We start from the raw sequence: 11,877 nt of genomic DNA, 5'->3' as shown, positions 1-11,877 counted from the left end.
AAATCTCTGCTAAGCAGGTTAACTCGGTGAGAATTCTTCTCTCCTTTCCAGACTCAAATAAAAGAAAGATGAAATTCGGAGGAAATAGACCTGACCCAACGTAGAACAAATCAGTGCGAGGAGGAGAAATTAGATCACCGGGTGTGACGCAGTGAAGGTCAGGTTTGTCACCGGGTGTGACGCAGTGAAGGTCAGGTTTGTCACCAAGTGTGACGCAATAAAGGTCAGGTTTGTCACCAAGTGTGACGCAGTGAAGGTCAGGTTTGTCACCAAGTGTGACGCAATGAAGGTGAGGTTTGTCACCAAGTGTGACGCAGTGAAGGTCAGGTTTGTCACCAAGTGTGACGCAATGAAGTTCAGGTTTGTCACCAAGTGTGACGCAATAAAGGTCAGGTTTGTCACCAAGTGTGACGCAGTGAAGGTCAGGTTTGTCACCAAGTGTGACGCAATGAAGGTGAGGTTTGTCACCAAGTGTGACGCAATGAAGGTGAGGTTTGTCACCAAGTGTGACGCAATGAAGTTCAGGTTTGTCACCAAGCGTGACGCAATGAAATTCAGGTTTGTCACCAAGTGTGACGCAATGAAGGTCAGGTTTGTCACCAAGAGAGATGAGATCATAATTGCTTACACTATCTGCCAGCAGGGGTGAGTGTGAATGAGTTAATGAATAGATGAGTAAGTTGGGGGTGTTTCTAGTGAGTGAGTGAATAAGAGGTAATAATCAAGACATAAATAACGGCATTGTTCTTTGAGTCGAAAACCAAGCAAGTTATTTACAGTGAACGTGGGAGTTTTCTCTTTTTATATATACCAGATTTTTCCCATTTATACGGCTGAGAGAGTAGGCTCCTGGGCCCCGATTTTATGACTCCCTAAATAAAAGTACTTCCAGGCATGTCGTGGTTTTGATATATGGCGGTGTCGTGGAGGACCTCTCATAGGTTGGTGTCGTTTTGGGAGGATTTCCAAGAGGAGAGGACAAAGGGATGATTCAGGATAAGTCCTGTGACGCGGTGACGTGACGCAAACAGGACTGTTAAGAGTCCTGTTAGAAGTATGTTGTTAGAGGATGAATCCTGTCTTTAAACAGGATCAAATCATTAAATCTTGCGAAGTACTCCAATACATCATATGATGTGATGCGCAATTTATAGCAAGTTATTCAACACATCATATGATGTGTTGCGCAGTTTAAGGGTTAATTAAAGGATGAGTTCTGAGTTGATGATGCTATTAGAAGTTGATTAATGTTACGTTGATGTTCTTAGAGGACGAGTCCTATGTCATTATGTTCTTAGGCGACGAATCCTGTGACGAGGATGTAAGCAGGAGTTCTATAAGTCAATAAACTACGTCCAGAAACACCATAATAACACTCCTGGACATTGTGATGTTTAGTGAAGCAGTTTATCGGAAACAACAGTTTTTTTCAAACAAGGAGAAAACAGAGTTTTATGTTTATATAATAAACTGTTGCTTCCGATAACCTTCATCATCCTTAATTGACTTACTCAGCTTTTTTCCAGTGAGTAACTTTTCCTCGTTGAACAAATCCACAAGGGCCGCTATGAGGGTTCGAACCTACGTCCAGGATGCATCATTTGATGCATCACGCTATTGTGATTTCTGTGTGTATTTTCCTTGTTATTTATCAATTTTTTGTTTATTATGAATTATCTATATAGAATATTATGTCTCAACTATTTAATTACAAATTTGTCAATGTTTTGAAATGTTTTATCCATGTTGACATTTAGTGTCAAGTTACCAGTTGTTGAAGTGGTTTTACATCATAAGGTAAGACCAACCTTCCCTGTCAAGGGGGAACTAGATCAACCGTAGCTCGGGGGCCTGACGGCTGAGTGGACAGCGCTCGGGATTCGTAGTCCTAAGGTCCTGGGTTCGATACCCGGCGGAGGCGGAAACAAATGGGCAGAGTTTATTTCACCCTGATGCCCTAGTTCAACTAGCAGGTACCTGGGAGTTAGACAGCTGCTACGGGCTGCTTCCTGGGAGTATGCAACAAAAAGGAGGCCTGGTCGAGGTTATTTCACCCTGATGCTCCTGTTCAACTAGCAGTAAATAGGTACCTGGGAGTTAGACAGTTGCTACGGGTTGCTTCCTGGGGACGTATAACAAAAAGGAGGCCTGGTCGAGGACCGGGACGCGGAGACGCTAAGCCCCGAAATCATCTCAAGATAACCGTCTCCCAAGTAATATCATTATCATCCCCAACGGCTTAATTGGGAGCCGATAGTCTGCGACTCTTGGTGATTATCGTCTTGTCTCGAAACAATTCATCTTCACGTGACCTTAATAATCCACCAGTTATTACAGCTTGTTAGTGTGTTCGTAGTTACTATTTGTACCTGCAGAGTTCAGCTATTAGCTCTTGGACCCCGCCTTTCTAATCAATCTATTTTTCTTCTTTTATGTCTACTACATATATATATATATATATATATATTAATATATATAAATTTATATATATATAATTAATATATATATATATAAATTAATATATATATATATATATATATATATATATATATATATATATATATATTAATTTTGCCCCGAGGGGCGAGTTTATTGGGCAGCGCCACTCATCCTGTGAGTGGACACACCGCCATAGTGACAGTATTGGGCAGCGCCACTCATCCTGTGAGTGGACACACCGCCATAGTGACAGTATTGGGCAGCGATACTCATCCTGTGAGTGGACACACCGCCATAGTGACAGTATTGGGCAGCGTCACTCATCCTGTGAGTGGACACACCGCCATAGCAGCATGTACCACACTCCCCAATAGGAAGAAAACCCGCTGGGTTGTTTATCCTGTCACTTGAACCTAGACTACATATGTGTCTCTCTAGCACACATATGCACAAACACATCCCAAAGAAGCAGCCCGTAGCAGCCGTCTAACTCCCATGTGCATATTTACTGTTAGGTAAACAGAGGCGTCAGGGTTATCTATCTTGAGGTTATCTTGAGATAATTTCGGGGCTTTAGTGTCCCCGCGGCCCGGTCCTCGACCAGGCCTCCACCCCCAGGAAGCAGCCCGTGACAGCTGTCTAACACCCAGGTACTTATTTACTGCTAGGTAACAGGGGCATTCAGGGTGAAAGAAACTTTGCCCATTTGTTTCTGCCTCGTGCGGGAATCGAACCCGCGCCACAGAATTACGAGTCCTGCGCGCTATCCACCAGGCTACGAGGCCCCTAAAGAAACCCTAAAGGGTGAAAAAAACTCTGTCCAATTGTTTCTGCCTCTGAAGGGAATCGAATCTAGGCCCTTAGGACTACGATCCCCGAGCGCTATCCACTCAGCCACGAGGACCCTTCTGTGTGTGTGTGTGTGTGTGTGTGTGTGTGTGTGTGTGTGTGTAACTTTTAAATTAATATTATGAAAAAGAAATACTTTTTAACATCTCTGTTGCTTATCTGTTTCTCAAGCCTCCCTTCATTTACAATTCACGGTGAAAATACTATTTTCTTCACCCTGTCAAACCCACTGTTTATGTTGGTCTCTCTCTCTCTCTCTCTGTTTACATTTCATACGCAATGCACAACAGACAACAAATGTGTGTATAAGAAGGACAAGAAGACAAAGCACACACACACACACACACACACACACACACACACACACACACACACACACACACACACACACGTGTAATCCAGTCAAAAATAACATTTAAAATAAGAATCGTGAAACAAAAAATGCAGATAGGATATAGTATCACAAACTGTGCAGAGTTGGGAGGCAGGAAACACATTCGTTGCATGTGAAGTTGTGCACTTTTTGGAGGGGTGGGGGGAGGGGGTTTAGGTGTTTTGTTTTCATGTGATTCACATTCACGTTTAAATAGACACACTTCAGTACAGCAACGGCAGCAGCCACAACAGCAGCAGCCACAACAGCAGCAGCCACAACAGCAGCGGCAACAGCAGCAGCCACAACAGCGGCAACAGCAGCGACAGCAGCAGCAACAGCCACAGAAAGGGCAAGACCTCACACACAGAAGAAAACTCTAAGAATATGATCTTACCCCCAAAGACAGCATCCCCCAGCATCAGATCTCCTCCGTGGGAGATGACCCGCTCCCACAGCCTCATTGCAACCTATAATATACACTAATTACCACAGTAAACTTTAAGAATAATTACGAATAATTCCTTTGAGGAAGTTCTTTACTCCATTCGCTCATTCGACCTCCTCTCTTAACCGAACTGAATACTGAAGTTAAGTCAATTATACCGTGCCTGGGTGAAGAGTATTCAGAAGGGGAAATTGGTTCAGGGTAATCTAATCATCCTTGCTGGCTAATTTCTCCTTTATGAGTGAAGTGCCTGAGGCTTCAGGGCAGTGTGGGGCCTACTTGATCTTGTGTTTCTCGCAGAGAGAGAGAGAGAGAGAGAGAGAGAGAGAGAGAGAGAGAGAGAGAGAGAGAGAGAGAGAGAGAGAGAGAGAGAGAGAGAGAGAGAGAGAGAGAAGATAGGAGAGAGAGAGAGGGGCACAGAGGAAGAGAAGCACAGAGAGAGAGAGAGAGAGAGAGAGAGAGAGAGAGAGAGAGAGAGAGAGGGGGGGGCAGAGAGAAAGAGAAGCACAGAGAGAGAGAGAGAGAGAGAGAGAGAGAGAGAGAGAGAGAGAGAGAGAGAGAGAGAGAGAGAGAGAGAGAGAAAGAGAAGCACAGAGAGAGAGAGAGAGAGAGAGAGAGAGAGAGAGAGAGAGAGAGAGAGAGAGAGAGAGAGAGAGAGAGAGAGAGAGAAGATAGGAGAGAGAGAGAGGGGCACAGAGGAAGAGAAGCACAGAGAGAGAGAGAGAGAGAGAGAGAGAGAGAGAGAGAGAGAGAGAGAGAGAGAGAGAGAGAGAGAGAGAGAGAGAGAGAGAGAGAGAGGGGGGGGGCAGAGAGAAAGAGAAGCACAGAGAGAGAGAGAGAGAGAGAGAGAGAGAGAGAGAGAGAGAGAGAGAGAGAGAGAGAGAGAGAGAGAGAGAGAGAGGGGGGCAGAGAGAGAGAGAGAGAGAGAGAGAGAGAGAGAGAGAGAGAGAGAGAGAGAGAGAGAGAGAGAGAGAGAGAGAGAGAAAGAGAAGCACAGAGAGAGAGAGAGAGAGAGAGAGAGAGAGAGAGAGAGAGAGAGAGAGAGAGAGAGAGAGAGAGAGAGAGAGAGAGAGAGAGAGAGAGAAAGAGAAGCACAGAGAGAGAGAGAGAGAGAGAGAGAGAGAGAGAGAGAGAGAGAGAGAGAGAGAGAGAGAGAGAGAGGGAGAGAGAGAGAGAGAGAGAGAAACAGAGAGATACAGACAGACAGAGAGAGAAATAGAGAGAGAGAGAGATTCAGAGATTCAAAGAGATGTATAACATGACTTCCCGAAAATTTTGAATAATATCTGAAAAAATATTTATATATTATATAATCCAAATTTTCCTTAAAATGAAACCAGTTCTTCTGCCTGGTGAGAGTACACTCCCCAAGTCCTTTGACTGACGAAGCTGGAGGAGAACTTAAACAAGTTAGTTTACCTTAACCCGGCCCAGGATGGGGGGTACACAGATTTTGTTTACGATTTGATTAATTTAACCTGAATTTACCATACCACGGAGGAGGGGGAAGGGGGGGGGGGTGTAGGTTCTCCGCTTCACGCCGCTCCATATGGCATATGTGAAGAAATTTAGATCCAATCATAAGAATGATTCGATTCCCCTCAGGGAAGGGAGGGGAGGAAATTATCAGGGGAAAAGCGCCAAGCCATTACGACTATATAGCACATGGAAGGGGTCAGGATATGGGTCTGGGATGGGACGGGGGGGGGGAAGGAATGGTGCCCAACCACTTGGACGGTCGGGGGATTGAACGCCGACCTGCATGAAGCGAGACAATCGCTCTACCGTCCAGTCCAAGTATTGGGGAATTCCGCTCAGGAAGGATGTGTTTCGAACCTGTTTCGAACCAGCACTGGCTGGTTGATGAGGACGGGCTGGTTGATGAGCACGGGTTGGTTGATGAGGACGGGTTGGTTGATGAGGACGGGCTGGTTGATGAGGACGGCTGGTTGATGAGGACGGGCTGGTTGATGAAGACGGGCTGGTTGATGAGGACGGCTGGTTGATGAGGACGGGCTGGTTGATGAAGACGGGCTGGTTGATGAGGACGGGCTGGTTGATGAAGACGGGCTGGTTGATGAGGACGGGCTGCATGATGAGGACGGGCTGGTTGATGAAGACGGGCTGGTTGATGAGGACGGGCTGGTTGATGAGGACGAGCTGCATGATGAGGACGGGCTGCATGATGAGGACGGGCTGGTTGATGAACTACTTACAGTAACGGTATAGTAACCATAGTGCATATACCGACATACAACGAAATTAGAACGCAGAGATCTGCACTACTGAACTGGACAAACCGGAAAACTAATTTTGACTTATGTTGCTTTGACCAATGAAAGTAACCTATCCTAACCTAACCTAACCTAACCTAACCTAACCTAACCTATCCTAACCTAACCTATCCTAACCTCTCTAGGCCTAATTGATAATATATGACACCTAATATAGTACATATATGTGCTATACAAGGCCTAGGAAAATTTAAGTTTTTTAGCTTCATTTATGTTAAAGAAATTCCTTACTAATCAGTATACTACTATCTAAGACCTAAGAACGTACGAATTCTGACTATTGTCGATCGTCGCAATAGGTACTATCTATACAAGAGGATGTGCTGGAGTGAACGGCATGTGAAAATATGACTTCGTCTTTGGGGTCGGCCGCTGGATGGAATGGACTTGATCCGTGTAATAAAGGAGAATATATATATATATATATATATATATATATATATATATATATATATATATATATATATATATATATATATATATATATATACAGCCACGACTAGACTGAAGTTTTTCTTTGCTTCTCTCTCCTGAAGGTCGGTGAAGTTAGCAAATATGTCAGAAGTTGTGAGAATGCAAAGGCAATTCAGAGAATATTTCTGACGTTCATAAAAGCCTCATACCATGGCAACAACACAACATATTCAAATTTGTTTTTGAAGTTTTGAGAACGTTTTCCCTCCCACAAAAATTTCATCATGTACTTTCCCTGCCAAAAATATATAACGAAACATTCTGTCAACACAAATTTTTGCATCCGTATCGTTTTGCCAGCCGGATGGAGCCAGGTGAGAAGTGCCGGCTGGCCCGGGGGACTTGAAAGATATATAGTTGAAAGGCTTCACGGGCGACCTGTCGTGTTCCGTAACCCTGGCGACGAGGGCCAGGAACACACGACAAGAACGGCACTGAACAATGGAATGTAAAAACTAACAAAAGGAAGAGATAAAAAAAAAAGTAGGGGGGTGAAAAATAACAACGGGTGTGTGTGTGTGTAACTCTGACGGGTCTGCTGTTGGTGTGCTGTTGGGCCTTATGTTGCTGCTGCTGCTGCTACTACTCCTGCTGTTGCTGCTGCTGCTGCTGCTACTCCTGCTGTTGCTGCTGCTACTACTCCTGCTGTTGCTGCTGCTGCTGCTACTACTCCTGCTGTTGCTGCTGCTACTACTCCTGCTGTTGCTGCTGCTGCTGCTGCTCTGTTGTCACTGCTGCAGCTGCTGCCGTTGTCTCCATTGAAATCGCTGCTGCTGTGGCTGTCATTGTCGCCTCTACTGTCATTGTTGCTGTCATTGTCACTTATTCTATCGTTTCGCTGTCGTTGTCGACATTGTTAACGTCGCTGCTGCTGTCATTGTTGTTGTTAGCAATGCTGCCAATACCACAACACAGATCCCCCTGTTGGCGAGGGGGGCCAACCTGTCGCCAGGAGGAGGAGGGTTGGCGTCGTGCTTCGTCGCTTTGCGTCCGGAGAAGGAAAGGTTGGTACTCTTTGTTTACAAACGAGGGGAGACTCAGATATACTCTGACGATCGATATGACATTTTTTTCTTTTGTTTTTTTTAACTTCTATGGAGCAACTCGAGCCACGTCAAAATTTATCCTCGGCTCTCCAAGGTCAAAGTCGTGTCAAAGCCGAATTCTTTATTTGATTATGAAATGGTGTGATGTTTTGTTAAAAAAAATTGGGAGCAAAGTTGTCAATAGCCGTTCCTGGTAAACTCACTTTTTTCGTAGCTATTATTGTTTACCTTTGTGTAGTCAGCTTAGGTGATGTGTAGTCAGCTTAGGTAGCGTGTGGTGTCAGCTTAGGCTGGCAGTCGTCAACTCAGGTTGTTTCAGGCCACGTCGATACGTATACTAATGCCATCCTCTCATATACGTGGACCAGAAAAGGGTGAAGAATTAAGCAGGCGTGACAACGAGACGAAGGGAGACACTACTGACCAAGGGAGAAATCATCCGACCAAAGAGAGACTGCCGCTCGTCTCAGCAGAAGCAATAGCAGCAGATGCAAGAGCAGCAGGAACAGCAGGGGCAGCAGGAACAGCAGGAACAGCAGCACCAGACCACAATGCACCCGTCTCATCTCTCCCGCGCTACTTGCACAGATTAAGCACCTCGTTGTTTATATAGGCAAAGCTCACGTCACGGAGCTGAGTGACTAACGCTAAGCTGATTACCTCAGAACCTTGACACATCCAACAGTACAAATTAGCCCCTTTTCTCTCTCTCTCTCTGTCTCTCTCTCTCTCTCTCTCTCTCTCTCTCTCTCTCTCTCTCTCTCTCTCTCTCTCTCTCTCTCTCTCTCTCTCTCTCTTTCTCTCTCTCACTCTCTTTCTCTCTCTCACTCTCTCTCGCCCTGTAGATTGGTGGATTAATGATGCTTAGATACACAAACTCTTGAACTCTTGAGATAATTATAAATTCGCCGAGGAACAAAAGCTGTCTTGGTCTCCATCGAAAACATTAACAAGAACACTTGTTCAGCGAGTAACGGATGAACCCGTTCTTCCTGAAGAACTAACGGGCCCCACACAACACGTGAAACCCATATTACAACCCCCCTCGTACTCCCTTAACAACAGGAAGAGTAACAACAGCCACAGTAGTAAGAGCTGTAGCAACATAACAGCTGTAGCACAGTAACAAAAATAATGGTTCTAAAAGCTACACCAACAATTACAAACAATAGTTGCATTAAAAAATAGAGCCACAGCACGGAAACAAAAGCCACAAAAAATGTAAAAACACGCATAAATCAACTTGTCTCTCTATATTCCCCAATATTTCATCAAAGTTCCAATTTTTTCAACAATTTCCAAGGTGGCTGGCTAGCGCCCTGTCCTCCCAACTCGTTTTCTTTAGACCAATTTGCAAATAGAGTGTTTATTTCTGCCAATTTTTGTCTGATCGAAGCTGGATTGGCCAGTTGCTGATCAAGAGAATGGGGACGGATGATCCAGATGGACAGGTAATGGAATATACTTCGTAGATCATCCGCGTAGAATATCCAGCTCGCCCAAACATAGGTAGACACACACACACACACACACACACACACGCGCACACACACACACACACACACACACACACACACACACACACACACATATGCTGCTCTAGCATGGAGTCCATATCTAGTCAAGCATAAGACTAAACTCGAAAAGGTTCAGAGGTTTGCTACCAGACTAGTATCCGAACTGAGGGGTATGAGCTACGAGGAGAGACTACGGGAATTAAACCTCACGTCGCTGGTAGACAGAAGAGTTAGAGGGGACATGATCACTACATACAAGACTCTCAAAGGAATTGATAGGGTAGATAAAGGCAGACTATTTAACACAAGGGGCACGCGCACTAGGGGACACAGGTGGAAATTGAATGCCCCAATAAGCCACAGAGACATTAGAAAGATCTTTTTTTAGTGTCAGAGTAGTTGACAAATGGAATTCATTAGAAAATGATGTGGTGGAGGCAGACTCCATACACAGTTTCAAATGTAGATTTCATAGAGCTCAATTGGCTCAGGAACCTGTACACCAGTTGATTGACAGTTCAGAGGCGGGACCAAAGAGCCAGAGCTTAACCCCGCAAGTAGAACTAGGTGAGCACACACACACACACACACACACACACACACACACACACACACACGCACACACACACACACACACACACACAGGGGTCTTTACAGGGGCCTCGTAGCCTGGTGGATAGCGCGCAGGATTCGTAATTCTGTGGCGCGGGTTCGATTCCCGCACGAGGCAGAAACAAATGGGCAAAGTTTCTTTCACCCTGAATGCCCCTGTTACCTAGCAGTAAATAGGTACCTGGGAGTTAGTCAGCTGTCACGGGCTGCTTCCTGGGGTGTGTGTGTGTGTGTGGTGTGGAGAAAAAAAAAAAAAAAGTAGTTAGTAAACAGTTGATTGACAGTTGAGAGGCGGGCCGAAAGAGCAAAGCTCAACCCCCGTAGAAACACAATTAGTAAACACAACTAGTAAACACACACACACACACACACACACACACACACACACACACACACACACACACACACACACACACACACACACACACACACACACTAGTTAGAATTGCATTTCACCTTTGTAAACGCACATTAAACACATTCTGTGATTAATATGATACTTAATGTGATTAAGTACTCAATAACGAACTGCACTATATGTAGGATTACATATCTCGAGCCCTGAATATGCATGACAGACGTAACTGTGTGTATACTAGTTAGCATCGTTACAGTACCACAATCACCTACTGTAGTTGAGTGCTCAAATAACTCATCACTCTAATGGTGTATAACAGATCTCTAACTCTGTCCATGGAGAACAGATGAAAATAAATAAGTGTTGCTTATCTTAACTGAAAATAGATGGTAACAGCTGTGGTTGAAAATAAACTAAAAACATGGGTCCAGTATGGAGTCCATATCTAGTCAAGCTTGGCCCTCGAGCCGGGCTTGGGGAGTAGAAGAACTCCCAGAACCCCATCAAGCGGGTATCAAGCAGGTATCAAGCGGGTATCAAGCAGGTAGTCAAGCACAAGACGAAGTTTGAGAAAGTTGCCCGTAGTCTGTTCCCAGAACTGCGAAGTATACGCTACGAATTAGGGGAAACATGATTACGGCATATAAAATGTTTAGGGAGGGAATTTGTAGACAATTTGGCATGGATGTTACTCGCACAAGGGAACACAGGTGTAAACTGAGTACCCAAATGAGCCACAGAGATATGGGAATATATTTATTTGTGTCAATAGTGAACAATTGTAATGTACAAAGTGTTGAGATGTTATTGTTTTAGATTTAACTGCACAGAACGAAATGTCCATGTAGCACGGGCTATGGTGAGCCCGTTAGTTGAGATGATGGGAGCAGACCCTATACAAAGTCTTAGATGTAGAAAATGATAGAGCCCAATAGCCTTAGGAACCCGAACACCAGATGATTGCAAGAAGCAGTACCAATGAGCCGAAGATGAACCCTCTGCAAGCACAATTAGGTGAGTACGGTTATAATTCTTCAATCCTTCATAAGATTCTCCTCAGTGGACATAAGGGTAGTTGACCCTATATCTACCAGTCTACTTATCTACCCTTTAAATTGACTGAGACTACAGGACGACCTGGAAAACTGGAGGAATGGTCTAGAAAATGGCTACTAAAGTTCAATTCAGGAAAGTGCTAAGTAATGAATTTAGGTGAAGGGAGCAGGAGGCTGAACACAAGGTACCATCTGGGAGGTGAAATCCCACAAAAAATCAAATAGAAAAATCTGCGGGTTGATATCACACCGAACTTGTCCCTGATATCACACCGAACTTGTCCCCCTAGAGGCCCTCATCAAAAGGATATCATCAGCGGCATATGCTAGATTAGCCAACATAAGGACTGCCTTTAGAAACTTGTGTAAGGAATCGTTCAGGACCCTGTATATCCCTTATGTCAGACTAATC

Source organism: Procambarus clarkii, chromosome 14 (genome assembly GCF_040958095.1).
Source record: "Procambarus clarkii isolate CNS0578487 chromosome 14, FALCON_Pclarkii_2.0, whole genome shotgun sequence".
NCBI classification, from domain to species: domain Eukaryota; kingdom Metazoa; phylum Arthropoda; class Malacostraca; order Decapoda; family Cambaridae; genus Procambarus; species Procambarus clarkii.
This window is presented reverse-complemented; position numbering follows the sequence as displayed.